The following is a 15,708-nucleotide window of genomic DNA, read 5'->3' on the forward strand; positions in this document are numbered from 1 at the left end:
GTCGTGTTTGAGCTCCGTGTATTTCTGCCATAAGTTTTGGGTTTCCACCACCGATGTTTAGCAGCGTACAGCCACCTCCCTAAAGGTCTCAAACGAGGCTCTGTGTTTCAAACGGGGCTCTGTGTCTGTCAGGAGGTCTGAGATCTACCGTATCAGCAGAGCAATCACGTAATGCACAGCAGACTACGGTGCAGGTAGCCTATAGATTATTTTCTAAAATATAGTGACTTTATTCTCGTAATAGCCTATATTATAATTTTATTTTTTTCACAAAATATCACGACTCCTTCAAATCTCAGAGAGCACAGATGGGATGAGTTATATTTTGAATGTGTACAAAGTTTTGGACATGAGCAGAAATCTTGCTCAATCATCTGAAATATTACAATCAAGAGGTTTATTAATAAATGAATAATGTATCACTGAGGTGAATAATTGTCATATGCACATTTACGGAGGTTACTTCCCCAACAAAAGATGCAAAAAATGGAAGAATAAATGATGCCTAAGCTACATGTGTGCTGACTCAGATATAATTAGAAAAGTCAATCTAAAGGAGAATAACTAGATGAAAGCAATACAGAATTCCTGATAGCCTTACTGCAATATTTTCCATTATGTTGTTATATTTGGATAGTAGCCTAATGTTTCCCTTTACATAAAGATAAAGGTAGAAATAGGTGCATAAAAATTCACCAAAATGCAGAAAATGAAGTGTTTAATGCTAAAAAAAATCTGGGCGAGGACCCCCAGACCCCTACATCATAAGTCACCAAACAAATCTGGAAGCAAAACCTTGGCCTTTGAGTTGCCAGGCCAGTTATTATGTTGGTGCCATCTAACAAACTGGAAGCTAAAATGAACATACACTGGCTATTAACAAACTGGGCCAGCCAATCACTGTTAAAAAGGCTATACAGTGAGGAAAATAAGTATTTGAACACCCTGCTATTTTGCAAGTTCTCCCACTTGGAAATCATGGAGGGGTCTGAAATTGTCATCGTAGGTGCATGTCCACTGTGAGAGACAAAATCTAAAAAAAAAATCCAGAAATCACAATATATGATTTTGTAACTATTTATTTGTATGATACAGCTGCAAATAAGTATTTGAACACCTGTCTATCAGCTAGAATTCTGACCCTCAAAGACCTGTTAGTCTGCCTTTAAAATGTCCACCTCCACTCCATTTATTATCCTAAATTATATGTACCTGTTTGAGGTCGTTAGCTGCATAAAGACACCTGTCCACCCCATACAATCAGTAAGAATCCAACTACTAACATGGCCAAGACCAAAGAGCTGTCCAAAGACACTAGAGACAAAATTGTACACCTCCACAAGGCTGGAAAGGGCTACGGGGAAATTGCCAAGCAGCTTGGTGAAAAAAGGTCTACTGTTGGAGCGATCATTATAAAATGGAAGAAGCTAAACATGACTGTCAATCTCCCTCGGACTGGGGCTCCATGCAAGATCTCACATCATGGGGTCTCAATGATCCTAAGAAAGGTGAGAAATCAGCCCAGAACTACACGGGAGGAGCTGGTCAATGACCTGAAAAGAGCTGGGACCACCGTTTCCAAGGTTACTGTTGGTAATACACTAAGACGTCATGGTTTGAAATCATGCATGGCACGGAAGGTCCCCCTGCTTAAACCAGCAAATGTCAAGACCCGTCTTAAGTTTGCCAATGACCATTTGGATGATCCAGAGGAGTCATGGGAGAAAGTCATGTGGTCAGATGAGACCAAAATATAACTTTTTGGTCATAATTCCACTAACCGTGTTTGGGAGGAAGAAGAATGATGAGTACCATCCCAAGAACACCATCCCTACTGTGAAGCATGGGGGTGGTAGCATCATGCTTTGGGGGTGTTTTTCTGCACATGGGACAGGGCGACCGCACTGTATTAAGGAGAGGATGACCGGGGCCATGTATTGCAAGATTTTGGGGAACAACCTCCTTCCCTCAGTTAGAGCATTGAAGATGGGTCGAGGCTGGGTCTTCCAACATGACAATGACCCGAAGCACACAGCCAGGATAACCAAGGAGTGGCTCTGTAAGAAGCATATCAAGGTTCTGGCGTGGCCTAGCCAGTCTCCAGACCTAAACCCAATAGAGAATCTTTGGAGGGAGCTCAAACTCCGTGTTTCTCAGCGACAGTCCAGAAACCTGACTGATATAGAGAAGATCTGTGTGGAGGAGTGGGCCAAAATCCCTCCTGCAGTGTGTGCAAACCTGGTGAAAAACTACAGGAAACGTTTGACCTCTGTACTGGCAAACAAAGGCTACTGTACCAAATATTAACATAGATTTTTTCAGGTGTTCAAATACTTATTTGCAGCTGTATCATACAAATAAATAGTTAAAAAATCATACATTGTGATTTTATGGATTTTTTTTTTTTTTTTTTAGAATATGTCTCTCACAGTGGACATGCACCTACGATGACAATTTCAGACCCCTCCATGATTTCTAAGTGGGAGAACTTGCAAAATAGCAGGGTGTTCAAATACTTATTTTCCTCACTGTAATAGTGGTTTCTGACTCTCTTACATCAACATAATTTTCTTGTTTAAAAAGATGTTTACATATTTGCCAACCAATATTTTCATGTTCAATTTCATACATTTTCCTAGGGTGAAATCCATTGCCTGCCTGTTAAAATTAGCCTATAAAAGGTTAAAAAAAATAATAATAAAGTAAGTGAATTGTGAAGTATTTCTCTTAGTTTGAATAACTTATCAACCCTACCTTACACATTAATACTGAAAAAAGAGCCCATTTGGTGTAAAAACACTAAGTAATTTTACTGCCCGTGGGGTGGGGGCACCGCCGCGCCAGGCAGTGTCCCACATTGTCCCTCAGAAACATACCTCTTGTCCCCCCTTGGGCTTATTAGCAGGTGGTCACCCTATGTTCCACAGTCCGGTCCAGTTGGTTAGAAAACTAAACTGATGCTTGTTTTGGTCCAGAGAAACACTCGTGCGAGGAAATCCACCATTACCCACATTTATATAATTTGTCTTTAAAGGAATACAAAGACCACCAAGGATATAATTCTATAACTCTATGCCGTTGGGAATGTGTGCGAATAGCGAAATAATGAAAAATTTGTTGAATGATGAGAAAGTTGTGATTGTGACAAATCGCATTTTAATACAACCAATTTGCCATTAAAGTGATGGTTCGGAGTAATTTCACCCTAGGGTCCTTTTCACCATGACCTCGAGCAAAACACCCCCCCAGAAGCTTTTTTCACCTGGGTCGAACATTGGACGAGCTAGCGTTATCAGCTGAATAGCTTAGCGCAGGGGCTAATGGATCCCAGAGTGTCTCTTGTACATTACCCCACTAATGATGCCCGAAATGATACCAAACTTCTACACTAGTACAAATAGGTTATGCACTCCTAAAACGATGGATTGGAAAGTGTGTAAGTACACCAGAAGTTTATGTAAATAACACTTGCCTGTTGGCTTCTGCTCTCTGCTGTTGTTGTGGCTGCTGCTGCCGGCAGTAAGACGAGTGCTTAGGGCTGTCTACAAATTACAACACCGAAAAGAGATGCAACAAAAATATTTATTAATTTAACTTATTTTTTAAAGTAAGTGCTGTAGTATAACTAGCAGGAGACAAATTATAATTGAGGTACATTTGGAGACATTACCTTATTTAATCACTAAATTAATATTATTATACATAATTAATATTTTTGTTGCATCTCTTTTTCGGTGTTGTAATTTGTAGACGGCCCTAAGCACTCTTACTGCCCGGTAGTAACAGCAGCAGCAGCAACAGCAGCAGCAGAGACAACAAGTGTTATTTACATAAACTTCTGGTGTACTTACAAACTTTCTAATCCATCATTTTATGAGTGCATAACCTATTTGTACTAGTGTAGAAGTTTGGTATCATTTCGGGCATTATTAGTGGCGTAATGTACAAGAGACACTCTCGGATCCATTAGCGCCTGCACTAAGCTATTCGGCTGATAACGCTACTCTACGCTAACTCTCCCAATGTTCGACCCAGGTGAAAAAAGCTTCTGGCGGGGGGGGGGGTGTTTGGCTCGAGGTCATGGTGCAAAGGACCCTAGGGTGAAATTACTCCGAACCATCACTTTAACGTAGGTAATGAAGAGGACCGTTGGTTCCAATGACTTGCAACACACTTCCATATAAATATTAATATCTACATGTGCTGACATGAAACAACAAAGCCCCAAGTCTTCCTTTGTACTTAGTATTCACCAGATACCTAGGCGACAAATGATTCATCTTGTTTTTCTCTTTCTTCTGATAACATGGCTCGTACGATGATAGGTCGATGTAGCGTACAGTCCGCTTGTGATTCTATTCCCCTCTGAGATAAGGTAAAAGACATTATTCAACCCATATGTATTGGACTCATAAGCAATCCATCAACACAGCTACGCTTGCCAGAGGGCAATCGGCATAACCGAGAGCTCGCTGATTTTCCATACACTGCATCTAAATCTATAATAATTGGTCCACCATGCAGCATCAGTACTGTCATCAAGGGTCAAAGCAGACTTGCTTATTTTCTATTCATATATTCACAGCGTCAGCCTTTTTGTGAGTTTACAGTACACTTTGGGTTTGGGCTGAGGATGTTCTAGTCAAATAAGCTTTAATTAAAACCAGCAAAATATGCAACTAAGCAGCTTCAGCAAATAACTTTTTCCGAAAACATGCTGTTGCATTTTGCAAAGTGGATTGTGTAGAAAAGGTTTTGACACCTCATCTTCTATACCCATGCCTACCATCTGAAGAATATATCCTTAGAATACATAATATAATATTCTAATTCACCAAGCTGACAGTGTAGTTACTTATTATTTAGAAGTGCACCCAGGATTTAGACTATTTATAAAAGTTTTGAAGGCTCAAAGGAAAAGAATGATATTCTGCAGGGGCTAAATACATTTTATGGTCCATTAAAATTCTGACATGAACAAGATAATATCCGCCATTCCAATGCAATAACACAACAATCAAATAGCTTTAAAAGAATTTGAAATCATCTCCATGGGGGAAACTAGCGTGTTACATCAAGAAATAGGAGACAACATTATCGAACAATAGAAAATTAATATAAACATAGCATAATCGAATCTTAGAACCAACATCTTAAGACATAAAATGAATGGATTAAAGCACTGAGATGTGTGGAAATTAAAGTTACTGTTGGAGCAAAGTACAAAACGTATAAATAAGAAAGAATCCTTGCATTTGTTCATGTTGACCCTGAATGGGAGCCCTGCCACTCTGGACATACAGCATTTCAGTAAAAATAGATGCTTTGTGTTTCGATTGGTAAAAAGAAACCGAGACTAACCTTTAATTCAACGATGCCCACTGCAGTGTCTCTTTAAATGCTTCCTCCACTTCCTGAAAATGAAAAGAAAGGCCATGTTTGTACAAATGAATGAAAAACAGTAATCTATCTTATGCTAGCTCCAGGTGTCCCTAAAATACTTATAGAGGTTCCCTAGCAATCAGCATCTTGCAATCTCTGTTTGGTATAGTAAATTGCCATCCCCAAAAATATATATTAGAATAAATGTGTATATCTAAGAGCCAACAGGGCATCATGACTTCACGTAAATATACACGCCAACTTCCTTAAAGCGTAACTCTTGCCAAAATGCAACCTAGGGTCTTTTTTGTGAATATACCCAAGTCAAACTTTTGTTTAAAAGCATAATTAGGACCCTAGGTTGCCTTTTGGTGAGAGTTACGCTTTAAGCCAAGTGGCGTGTTATCTGTGTGCTTTTTGAGCAATCCGCGTGTATGTCTACACTGTATAGAGCGGGCGTACACATACACGCCACTTGGCTTGTTATCAACATTTGGCGTGTTATCACCACTTTGCGTGTTATCGCGAGAAGAAAGCTACGGTTGAGTTTAGGAAAAGAAGAACCGGTTGGGTTTAGGAAAAGAAGAACGGGGTTGGCTTTAGTAAAAGAAGAAAGCGACGGTTGAGTTTAGGAAAAGTCACACGCGGGACAAGGAAACGTCACACGTGGGACGCGACCCCCAGTCTCTTGGGTGAAAGTCCTGTGTTTTACCCATCCTCCACCCCGAACAACCTCCCTATGCAGATTTCCGCCCTTTCATACTACCCGATACGGCGTAAATTCACATGCAATTGCAAGGTAATGTAAGTCAATGGAGGCCAAACGGCGTTGATATACACGCTAAAAAGAGAGTATGCGTCTTGATAACATGCCAATAATGCCACACGAATTGGCGTGTCATACATACGCAATTTCATGTGATCAGTCTGAAAGAGCAAACATACCCTAAAAGGACATGATGGTACTTCAAATGTACTCTGAATCCATTAAGGGATCTTTGGGATTAAAATTCTTGACAATTTCTGTTCTAAAACTGTGCTGAAAGGAATGAACTTCAGGTACACAAGACAAAGACAACACACCTGCTTTGCATTTGAAATCTGTGAATAATTAGAGTGCACAATGGGCTTAACAACTGTATCTATATGGAGCTAGAACAGTCTCAATAAAGATAAATGCACACACAACATTCACATATGCACACACAGGATTCATACATGCACACACATGATTCACAAATACACACACAGGATACACAAATGCGCACAAAATTTACAAATTCACACACAAACTTTTAAAAGCACAGAAGATTCACAAATGCATACAAAATTCATAAATGCACACAAAATTCATAAATGCACACACAATTCAGAAATGCAAGCAAAATTTACAAATGCACACAAGATTCAGAAATGCACAGGACAAGATTCAGAAATGTATTTCTGATGCACACACAAATATATCTTGATTTACAAACTGCTTGCGGTCTGTGAGCTGTGAAGCATTTGTGTGTGAATTTTGAGACTCCCCTGACGTGGCTCAACTCACAAATGCATTTTTTTAAACAGGGAATGATCTGCAACCAATCAGATATCTCCCTTGTTTTAGCCAATCACAAGAATGCACCCTACGTGGGGGATTGTTTACTTACCTGTTTACAAACATTACAGCGTGCGTGCGCATACCAGGGGCAGAAAGACAGATTGGTGAGCTGGTCCGATAATGCAAACGCATTTTTGTCTCAGTGCACATTGTCTTAGTCCCTTCATTTCGTCATGGCATTTATATAACACATACTCTATGGTCTTACAAAGCTAACGTTTTTGACCGATTACAATTTAATCATTTGTTGTGAGCTGGAGAGCTCTCGTTATGAGAAGTTAGCTATAGCTCTGTTTGCCATTCATTCCAATGGGGAAACCTCGCGGCTAGACTTTCGACATACATTGCATATATTTACACTTTGAATTTCGTCATGGTATTTATATAACACATACTCTATGGTCTTACAAAGCTAACGTTTTTGACCGATCACAATTTAATAATTTTTTGTGAGCTGGAGAGCTCTCGTTATGAGAAGTTAGCTATAGCTCTGTTTGCCATTCATTCCAATGGGGAAACATCGCGGCTAGACTTTCGACATACATTGCATATATTTACACTTTGAATTTCGTCATGGTATTTATATAACACATACTCTATGGTCTTACAAAGCTAACGTTTTTGACCGATTACAATTTAATCATTTGTTGTGAGCTGGAGAGCTCTCGTTTGCCATTCATTACAATGGGGAAACATCGCTGCTAGAATTTCCACATGCATTCCGGTGGCGTATTCCTTTAAGCTTTCCTTATTGTTTGTATATAACTGCTGACTCAATAAAACATGATTTTAGTTGGATCTGTTTGTCGGTCTTTAATTTTGCAGTGTTACTGTGATATATATGTATGGCTATAATTATCATTTTAGGCTAATGTAATAGCCCTTGTTAGCAGCAGGGTTACTCCTGAGTGTACTCTTATGGTTGGTTTATGCCTTAAAATAATGGCCAGGATTTCTGGCAAAAGGTACGATATGTTAGTTTCAAAACATCACTGCAGGTTGATTGTTTTTCGCAGCAGAGATTGATTGTGGGCGAGAGGGCCATAACACTGTCTTGGTTAGCTCGCCAAAGTTCTACTGCCACTGTCTCGCCAGTTAGCTTTGTATGTAACGTAACAAAAACCCACCCATCTCAGAGGAGCAAAGCTTAATATTTCATTCAATAAAGTTATGTACAAAATGAGCACTAACGCCACAGGTCTTATGTTGGCAACGTGGACGCAGACGACTGCCTTCGGAGTTTACTATATCGATATAGTAAACTCCAAAGGCAGTCGTAATATTTACCTAGTAGGCTAGGCTAACACTGTTGCGCTAACATTAGCAAAACATTGGCGTAGCTTTAGCTAGCTGTCTAAACTTGTCTCGAGTCCGGACCTTTAATTGTCTATGGTCCGGACTAGAGTACCACAGCCCTGACAGGTAGATATCACTTAGCTGAACAACCACAAGCTGCAACTTTTCTGATTGATACAATGGGAGCCTGACTCTTGCACATGACCCCAATCTGCCCCTCTTATGGCTTGAAGCCATAACCTCCGCCGGTTTTTGGCAAAAGCATGCTTCCCCCTAGGTATGTTAAACATCAGGCACCCATCACTGGCTCTGTTTGTACAATTATATATATATATATATATATATATATATATATATATATATATATATATATATATATATATATAAGAGCCGGGACTTTAACGCGTTAAGATTAATTAATTACAGACTTTAATGCGTTAATTAATTACACAAAAAATAACACGTTAAACATTTTTTACGCATTTTAAATCACACTTATTTTTGCACCGCGGGACGTTTCTCACTGGATGAGTTTCGGCGGACCGATTATACTGGAGCACCAACTAGCGTTCATGACTTCAGACCTTTTATATATGTCAATGCTTCAAACAACAACAAACCACAGTGAACATGAACGAAGAAGCTGACGAGACCGCTTTGGTTGGCCCCGTGGATGGAAAATTTTGTTATAAAAAACGAACGGATGCAAGCGTCAATTAGAGCATGGTTGTGTGCATGCTATGCAACAAGGAATTTGCATATCACCGCAACACATCGAGCCTCAAGTATCACCTTGACGCAAAACATTTAGCAGCTAGCGTGGACGTTAGCCCGACTCCGAGTACAAGGACCCACACCCAACCTACACTCCACCAGATGACTGGTTTAAGGACCAGGGTAACTATGTCTGAATGTACTTGAAAGTATTGTGTTTTACTTAAAAAAAACATAGTTTACAGAAGGTCTACCTACCTATAGGCTACCTGAATTTCTGAAATGTACTATATTTCTAAATATGCTATTGCTACACTTAATGGCAAAAATTGCATTGGTCTGCTGGACTTGGTTGAACAAAAATAAACAATATTGTGTTGCTTAAGCTTATGTATTCAGTCATTATTCAATGGTATACTAAAAATCCATGTGAAAAAAATTACCTCACACTGTTCTCAGGTCAAATATTTATGGAATTAAAATGCGATTAATTTCGATTAATTAATTACAAAGCCTGTAATTAATTAGATAGATTTTTTTAATCGAGTCCCGGCCCTTATATATATATATATATATATATATATATATATATATATATATACACACATATACATATACATATATATATATATATATATATATATATATATATATAGTGACCTGGAGACAGGAAACTTCTAGCTGAATAATTATACTCAGATGCTACCTGTTTTAATAACTAGTTAGGTATACAAGCTTTTAAATGACATTTTTTTTTTATTTATTTATTTAAGGACAATGCACATTTAATGAACATGTACAGCATAACATTAACAAAACGTGTTTCTTTATTATAACATTTATTCAAACATGACTATATACTGTACACAAGTATATTTAACATGAAGCAACGATCAGACTCAGCTGCCGATGATGGGGTTGCTTCCAGACTGCAGACAGAAGGCGAAAGCTTTATGTTAGTCCAGTAGTTATCCAACCTGTCCTGGTAAGATTAGAATTGTATCACAAGTATATTTAAGCATACTGTAACATTAAGGTACTTCATGTAACTGTGTAGTGGTGTAGTTTATTCATCATGGTCTTAACTGGCAACTGTTGACCATTTAACACACCTAACAACATGTTGGTTATGTTGGTTGTAGCATCGTAGCTTTTGCGTTTACAGTACTATTTAACCTTTCTCACTTGCAGTTTACTGCATATCATACTGCCTGTGGCAACCTGCATTAGCTGGTAGCGTTTACCTTGTTGTAGTTGCTGATCATATTTTGCACTGCTTTTGTTTGAAAGCTAGAAGCTACTGGAAAATGAGCTAATGTTACATACATGCAGTAAACTACAAGCTAGCTAATGTAAACTGTTAGCTACTGTAAGCTTAATGTAATTTAGATTAATTAATGGAATTCTCCTTACCGGTAAGTGTTTTGACAACTACAAAGTACAAACATGAACGTTTGAAAAGTTTTTAATTCATTGACATGGGATAAATAAGAGAAAATGATAGCCTATCAGTGTCGGTAACATTACCTACCTTCGCACATTGCGGCCAAAGTTGCCGACAATATTCTCCTCCTGCAAGCAGACTGACGCTGATTCACTTTCTCCATCTCAACAAAACAAATTAAACAGCCCAGTTCACAGTTCCACATCCATTTCTTCAAGTGTTTTGAAATGCAGCATTCACACTGTTGCCCCCTATACAGTCTATAGTTAGCCCTGGTTACCGATAGTGTAGGTATGCCAAAAAGGTGGACGGTTCAGGCCATAGGCTCAGGCACCTCCCAAATCTTGTGCATTCTTGTGATTGGCTAAAACAAGGGAGATATCTGATTGGTTGCAGATCATTCCCTGTTTAAAAAAATGCATTTGTGAGTTGAGCCACGTCAGGGGAGTCTCAAAATTCACACACAAATGCTTCACAGCTCACAGACCGCAAACAGTTTGTAAATCAAGATATATTTGTGTGTGCATCAGAAATACATTTCGGAATCTTGTCCTGTGCATTTCTGAATCTTGTGTGCATTTGTAAATTTTGCTTGCATTTCTGAATTGTGTGTGCATTTATGAATTTTGTATGCATTTGTGAATCAGGTGTGTGCATGTATGAATCCTGTGTCTGCATATGTGAATGTTGTGTGTGCATTTATCTTTATTGAGACTGTTCTAGCTCCATATATCCAGAGTCTGATAAATAAGCCTCCATCTTTTGCCCCTGTTGATTGTTCCATCAGCTCAGCAATCTGTGCATGTCAGTGGCGGGGTGGCAGATATCCATTATCAATGGACTGTTTTCACAGACAATTGGCCATATTCAGGGAACGGCCAGTGGGGACCAGCCATGTGTTAAAAAAAAACAAAAAAACAACACAGAGAGCAGCTGGGGATCTCCTCCCAACAGATGCTCTCTGCTGTGGAGGTGTGGGAAGATTTCCAGTACAGCCCTGGTGGGGGATGTGGGGGTCTGGGTGCTATGCAGCCATTAGTTTGTCTACAAAGTTGAGGGTTTGATCTAGGGAAATGGAAAAGAAAGCATGGAAGTGTTTGGTAAATTTCATAGCAATCTATCATTTTTCTTTTCTTGTGAATAAGTACAAATTTGGGCCTGATGTAAGAAAGGTCAGTAAGTCAAAAAATCATTTTGAATCATCCTCTGTGGACTATTTACTAATTTACTAGAAACTGGGCTGTTAGTTTTCAAGATACCTAGTCAACTCTTTATGACACAATGCCAGTGCTAAACAAAAGTTCAGAAAGATACCAAAATCAGTATGGATTATCCTCTAGGACAACAAATAACCACAATAAATAATTGAAATCTGTCAATTGATTTATAAGATACCTTGCTGTTGGTTAAGGGTATGCTATGGATAAAAGCTCAATAAGTTACCTAAATTAATTTATCCTCTGGGGACCATGAATATTGATGTTTAACCAAAATCTATCAACATCCCTGTTCTTAGGACCCACAACTAGTAATAATTTTTTTTCACTTAAGTTGTGTGAATGCGGTACGACTACTGATAATGATTGCCATTGTTTCTCCCCCTCATACTGTGAAAAGTGTATTTTAAGGCCAACTGATGCACTGATTAAAAGCCATTACCTCTACTTGGCAGGAGTATAAAGGAAAAGTATTCGCAGACAGGGCATCCATTCATATTTCAATGCACCTGTCATGCCTTATCAGAATATAAGTATGATGGAAAGTGAAAAGGTAAATGAATTTCATTTTACATAGCACTAGACACATTTAACCATAATCAAATGCATTGCAGTAGTGTTTGATTTATTGTAGTAGTGTGTGATTTGTTTCCTTTCTGCCCATAGACAGTCATATGGTAATATTAGTTTAGAATTATACCCACTATTATTAAATATATAGTAGTTTATGATAGAGTAAGCTATATTTCGCTATAGGTCACTCAGTTGTGTTCCAGTTGCATTCAGCAGCAAGCGTCTTTTTATATGAAAATAATTTCTAATGTCTCCTTGAATTGTAGTAACAGACCACAGGAACATTATGCTTGTTTATGTGTCAGCCTTTTCCATTTTTCCAAACAACATCATATACTGTATTAACTGTATATTGGGTCCTATTGGGTACTGCTCTACTACTAGCTGCTCTCAATACTTTCACACACTTTCCAGCTGTTTCACATGTAAATCACATGCAGAGAGTGCAGGCTGTCCTGACAGCAAGTGCCATTACAATCGTGAGCACAAATCAATGATGCATCATCATTTGAAATGAGCTGCTAAATATGCATGCATAACAAATAGCATGATCAGAACACAATGAGCATGTCATCGTGATATTAGTCGCTAGCAACTCAGTATTTTGCCTTTGTGGCTTTCAGCAGCCATCTGCACAAGTCCTTTTGTGAGGCTTCATAGAACACAGTTCCTGTTTCCTGCTGTGCTTTCACATTTTCTCCTCCAATCCTTCTGCTCATCACTTTTTACCACAAAATACTGAGACATAATAACAATTCTTCTAAATATATTCTGTTTGGAGGTTTTTGTCCATCTCTCGGTCACTCTCTTACATCTGCAGGGATGGGAAACACTATAGCTCTCATCTCAATTATGCACACATGAAGCTAACACACTTCTTCAGTAGATTTACCATTATTACACCCAGCTATATTATTTGAATTTTATCTTGGGCAAAGACCGACTTGAACTGTTGTGAAGAATATGGACCCAATATGGATGATTGCAACCACATCCCACTCACAGTCCCATTCCCCTTCTCCAACCAGACCTACTAATATCACTAGCAGAAGTAATATTTTTTTTTTTTTTTTTTTAAGATTATATTTTTAAGATTATTTTTTGGGGTTTTCTCGCCTCCAACTTTGACAGGACAGCTTGGTGAGAAAGAGGAGAGAGAGGGGGAAGACATGCAGGAAATCGCCACAGGTCGGATTTGAACCCTGGACCTCTGCATCGAGGCACAAACCTCTCACTACACGTGCGGCCGCTCCACCCACTGAGCCAACCCGGCCACAGAACTAATATTCATTTTTCTCACAGCATACCGGATATGGAAAATGTAACATACAGCACAATCTCCATGCCCAACAACCTGTGCAATAGCGTATGTAACATGATGAGCAGGCAAGGACACAATCTTTAGATCTGAGTGTATACTAAGAACCGGTTGAGGAGGTGGTGGGTCGGGAGGTCGGGGGGGAGCAGGTAGAGATATTACCACAGTAATCTACACTGAGAGGGTGAGCTCTACAGCAAGCTGACCTTGAAGAGTTTTACCTGTCAATCAAAAGAGTGTTTCTCCTCTGTGACAGGCAGTGAGGCAGAAAGCAAAGCCCCAGATATGTCAGCTGGGTCCAGATGTATCATAGCTCCCTTTACACCAGACATACACCAGTCTGTAGTTTGACGGTGGTGGCTGTGATGCTAAACCTCATGAGCAAATAAAATAGTTGCCACTGTGATCACTTTTCCGGAGTTGTTAAATCCTGTCTCTGAATATTCAAAACTGTTGTGCAGTGTTTTGGCATCTTATAAGCTTTTAAAGACATGAATCTGTTACACAAACGTATGGGCCTCTGGATACGTCATCCCGTGTATTGTTGCGATTGGTCGTAATGTTATCCAATTGCGTGCACTGAGATTTTCAAATGCATGCTTGGTGCCGCCCCTCGAGTTGGGCCATTTTCATTACTCAATGATTTGGGTCTGGATTTCCAGGCAAAAAAACAGCAGTAACAGACTTGAAAGTGTGGCTTCCTACATGGGCTACTTAAACTGTGCTGCATGGGTTGTATCATAAAACTTTATTAAAGCTAAAAAATATGTCTCCTTACTCCTTTAATATGGCGTATTTTTAATTTTTTTGTGTTTAAATGGACTTTTCTTTATGGAAATGGATTTCCTCCCGCCAAAGAAATACAAAAATAAAATGCATATTGCTTAAAAATCTATTTTATTTCTGTGATATGTAGGCAGCAAAGGATGCATTCCATAATATAGAAGAATTAGAAAACGTTCAACTCATCATTAGAAACCTGCAGCCATATTAGCCTACAGTCTGCAGTGTTAACAGCCAAAACTGTGCAAGGCCATGGCCATTGAGGTCTACTGACTATGAAATCAAAACAAAGACAAGCTTACTGTCAGAGAGGAAGTCTTCACTCTTTAAAAGCTCCAAAAAATGAATGTACAGTACAAAAAGAAAAATCATCTTTGCTAGACATAAAACCTTGGAGCCTGAAAATCATTGAGGCCAAGTAAATAAAAACATCTTTAGTAGTAGAAAGTCTATTTGTGAATGGATGAGGAGGGTAATGCTGGATCCTGGATCTCCTACAGTATTACAAAATAAATAATACTAAAGTGCTTAGCAACTGTGTTCCCAGCATGCCTTACGACAACGTACTCAACTGTGCAGTATATCTACATAAGGCAGATCTCTATGAGCACAGGTCTCCACCAGGCTTACCATTTGCTCTTAGGACGATGCTTCCACTGATCAAACAGTGAAGATATTTAAAGCTCAAACTGTACTGCCAGTGTGCAGTATGTCTCTAGGTATCATAACTGCTTAATATAACTATTTTGCAGATTCCTTCTACTCACTTAAATTGAAATTGTAACAAAAGAACAGTTAAAGACTGAAGTAAACAGGTGGTGAGGAATATAATGTTGTGAAATAAGACGTCTGACACCAAGACTGTGCACGCTGTTGTTCCATTTCTACTCATATCTTGAGATCCTCCTGTCTATTTGCCATATGCAGTCTTACACCCTTTACTGTCACGCAGAAGCGTTGTTCTATTGTTAATAATAAGGTTTTATTCTACTCGGTTTGCTGAAAATATTGATTGACATTAAACTATAAATGTTACAGGGCGCAGAGTCTGACACCCGACTAAGAAATGGGAAGAAAAAAAACAGACAGTAAAGCTGTAACTTGAGACTGAGACTTGTGTTTTATCATTAATACAGTTCCATTTCTGCAAGAAAAACTCATTATTCCCATGTGACTCTTCCCCCCCTATCCACCATCACAACACCCCGCCCGCCATTCTTCACACCAAAGAGTTTGAATCGAGTCTTGGGGAGAGAAATGTTGCACCTGGGTAAAAATGCAGACTCTAAAGCAGCTGTGTGATTGGTGGATGAGATATTTTGGCGTTTGCAAACCTCGCCTTCTGCTTTTGATGGCTGCTCACTGAGAGAGTAATTAT

General features: G+C 39.0%; 1 protein-coding gene across 3 annotated transcripts in view; it reads right to left on the bottom strand.

The window, feature by feature from the left end:
* syt1a (synaptotagmin Ia) overlaps positions 1–15,708 on the bottom strand; it is a 216,405-nt gene that overhangs the window by 115,309 nt on the left and 85,388 nt on the right. For all 3 annotated transcript variants that reach the window (XM_028570627.1, XM_028570628.1, XM_028570626.1), the window contains exon 3: positions 5,362–5,414. The gene's annotated coding sequence lies outside the window, so the exon portion shown is untranslated. The remainder of the gene's footprint in view (positions 1–5,361; positions 5,415–15,708) is intronic.

Source organism: Perca flavescens, chromosome 23 (genome assembly GCF_004354835.1).
Source record: "Perca flavescens isolate YP-PL-M2 chromosome 23, PFLA_1.0, whole genome shotgun sequence".
Classification (NCBI taxonomy): Eukaryota; Metazoa; Chordata; class Actinopteri; order Perciformes; family Percidae; genus Perca; species Perca flavescens.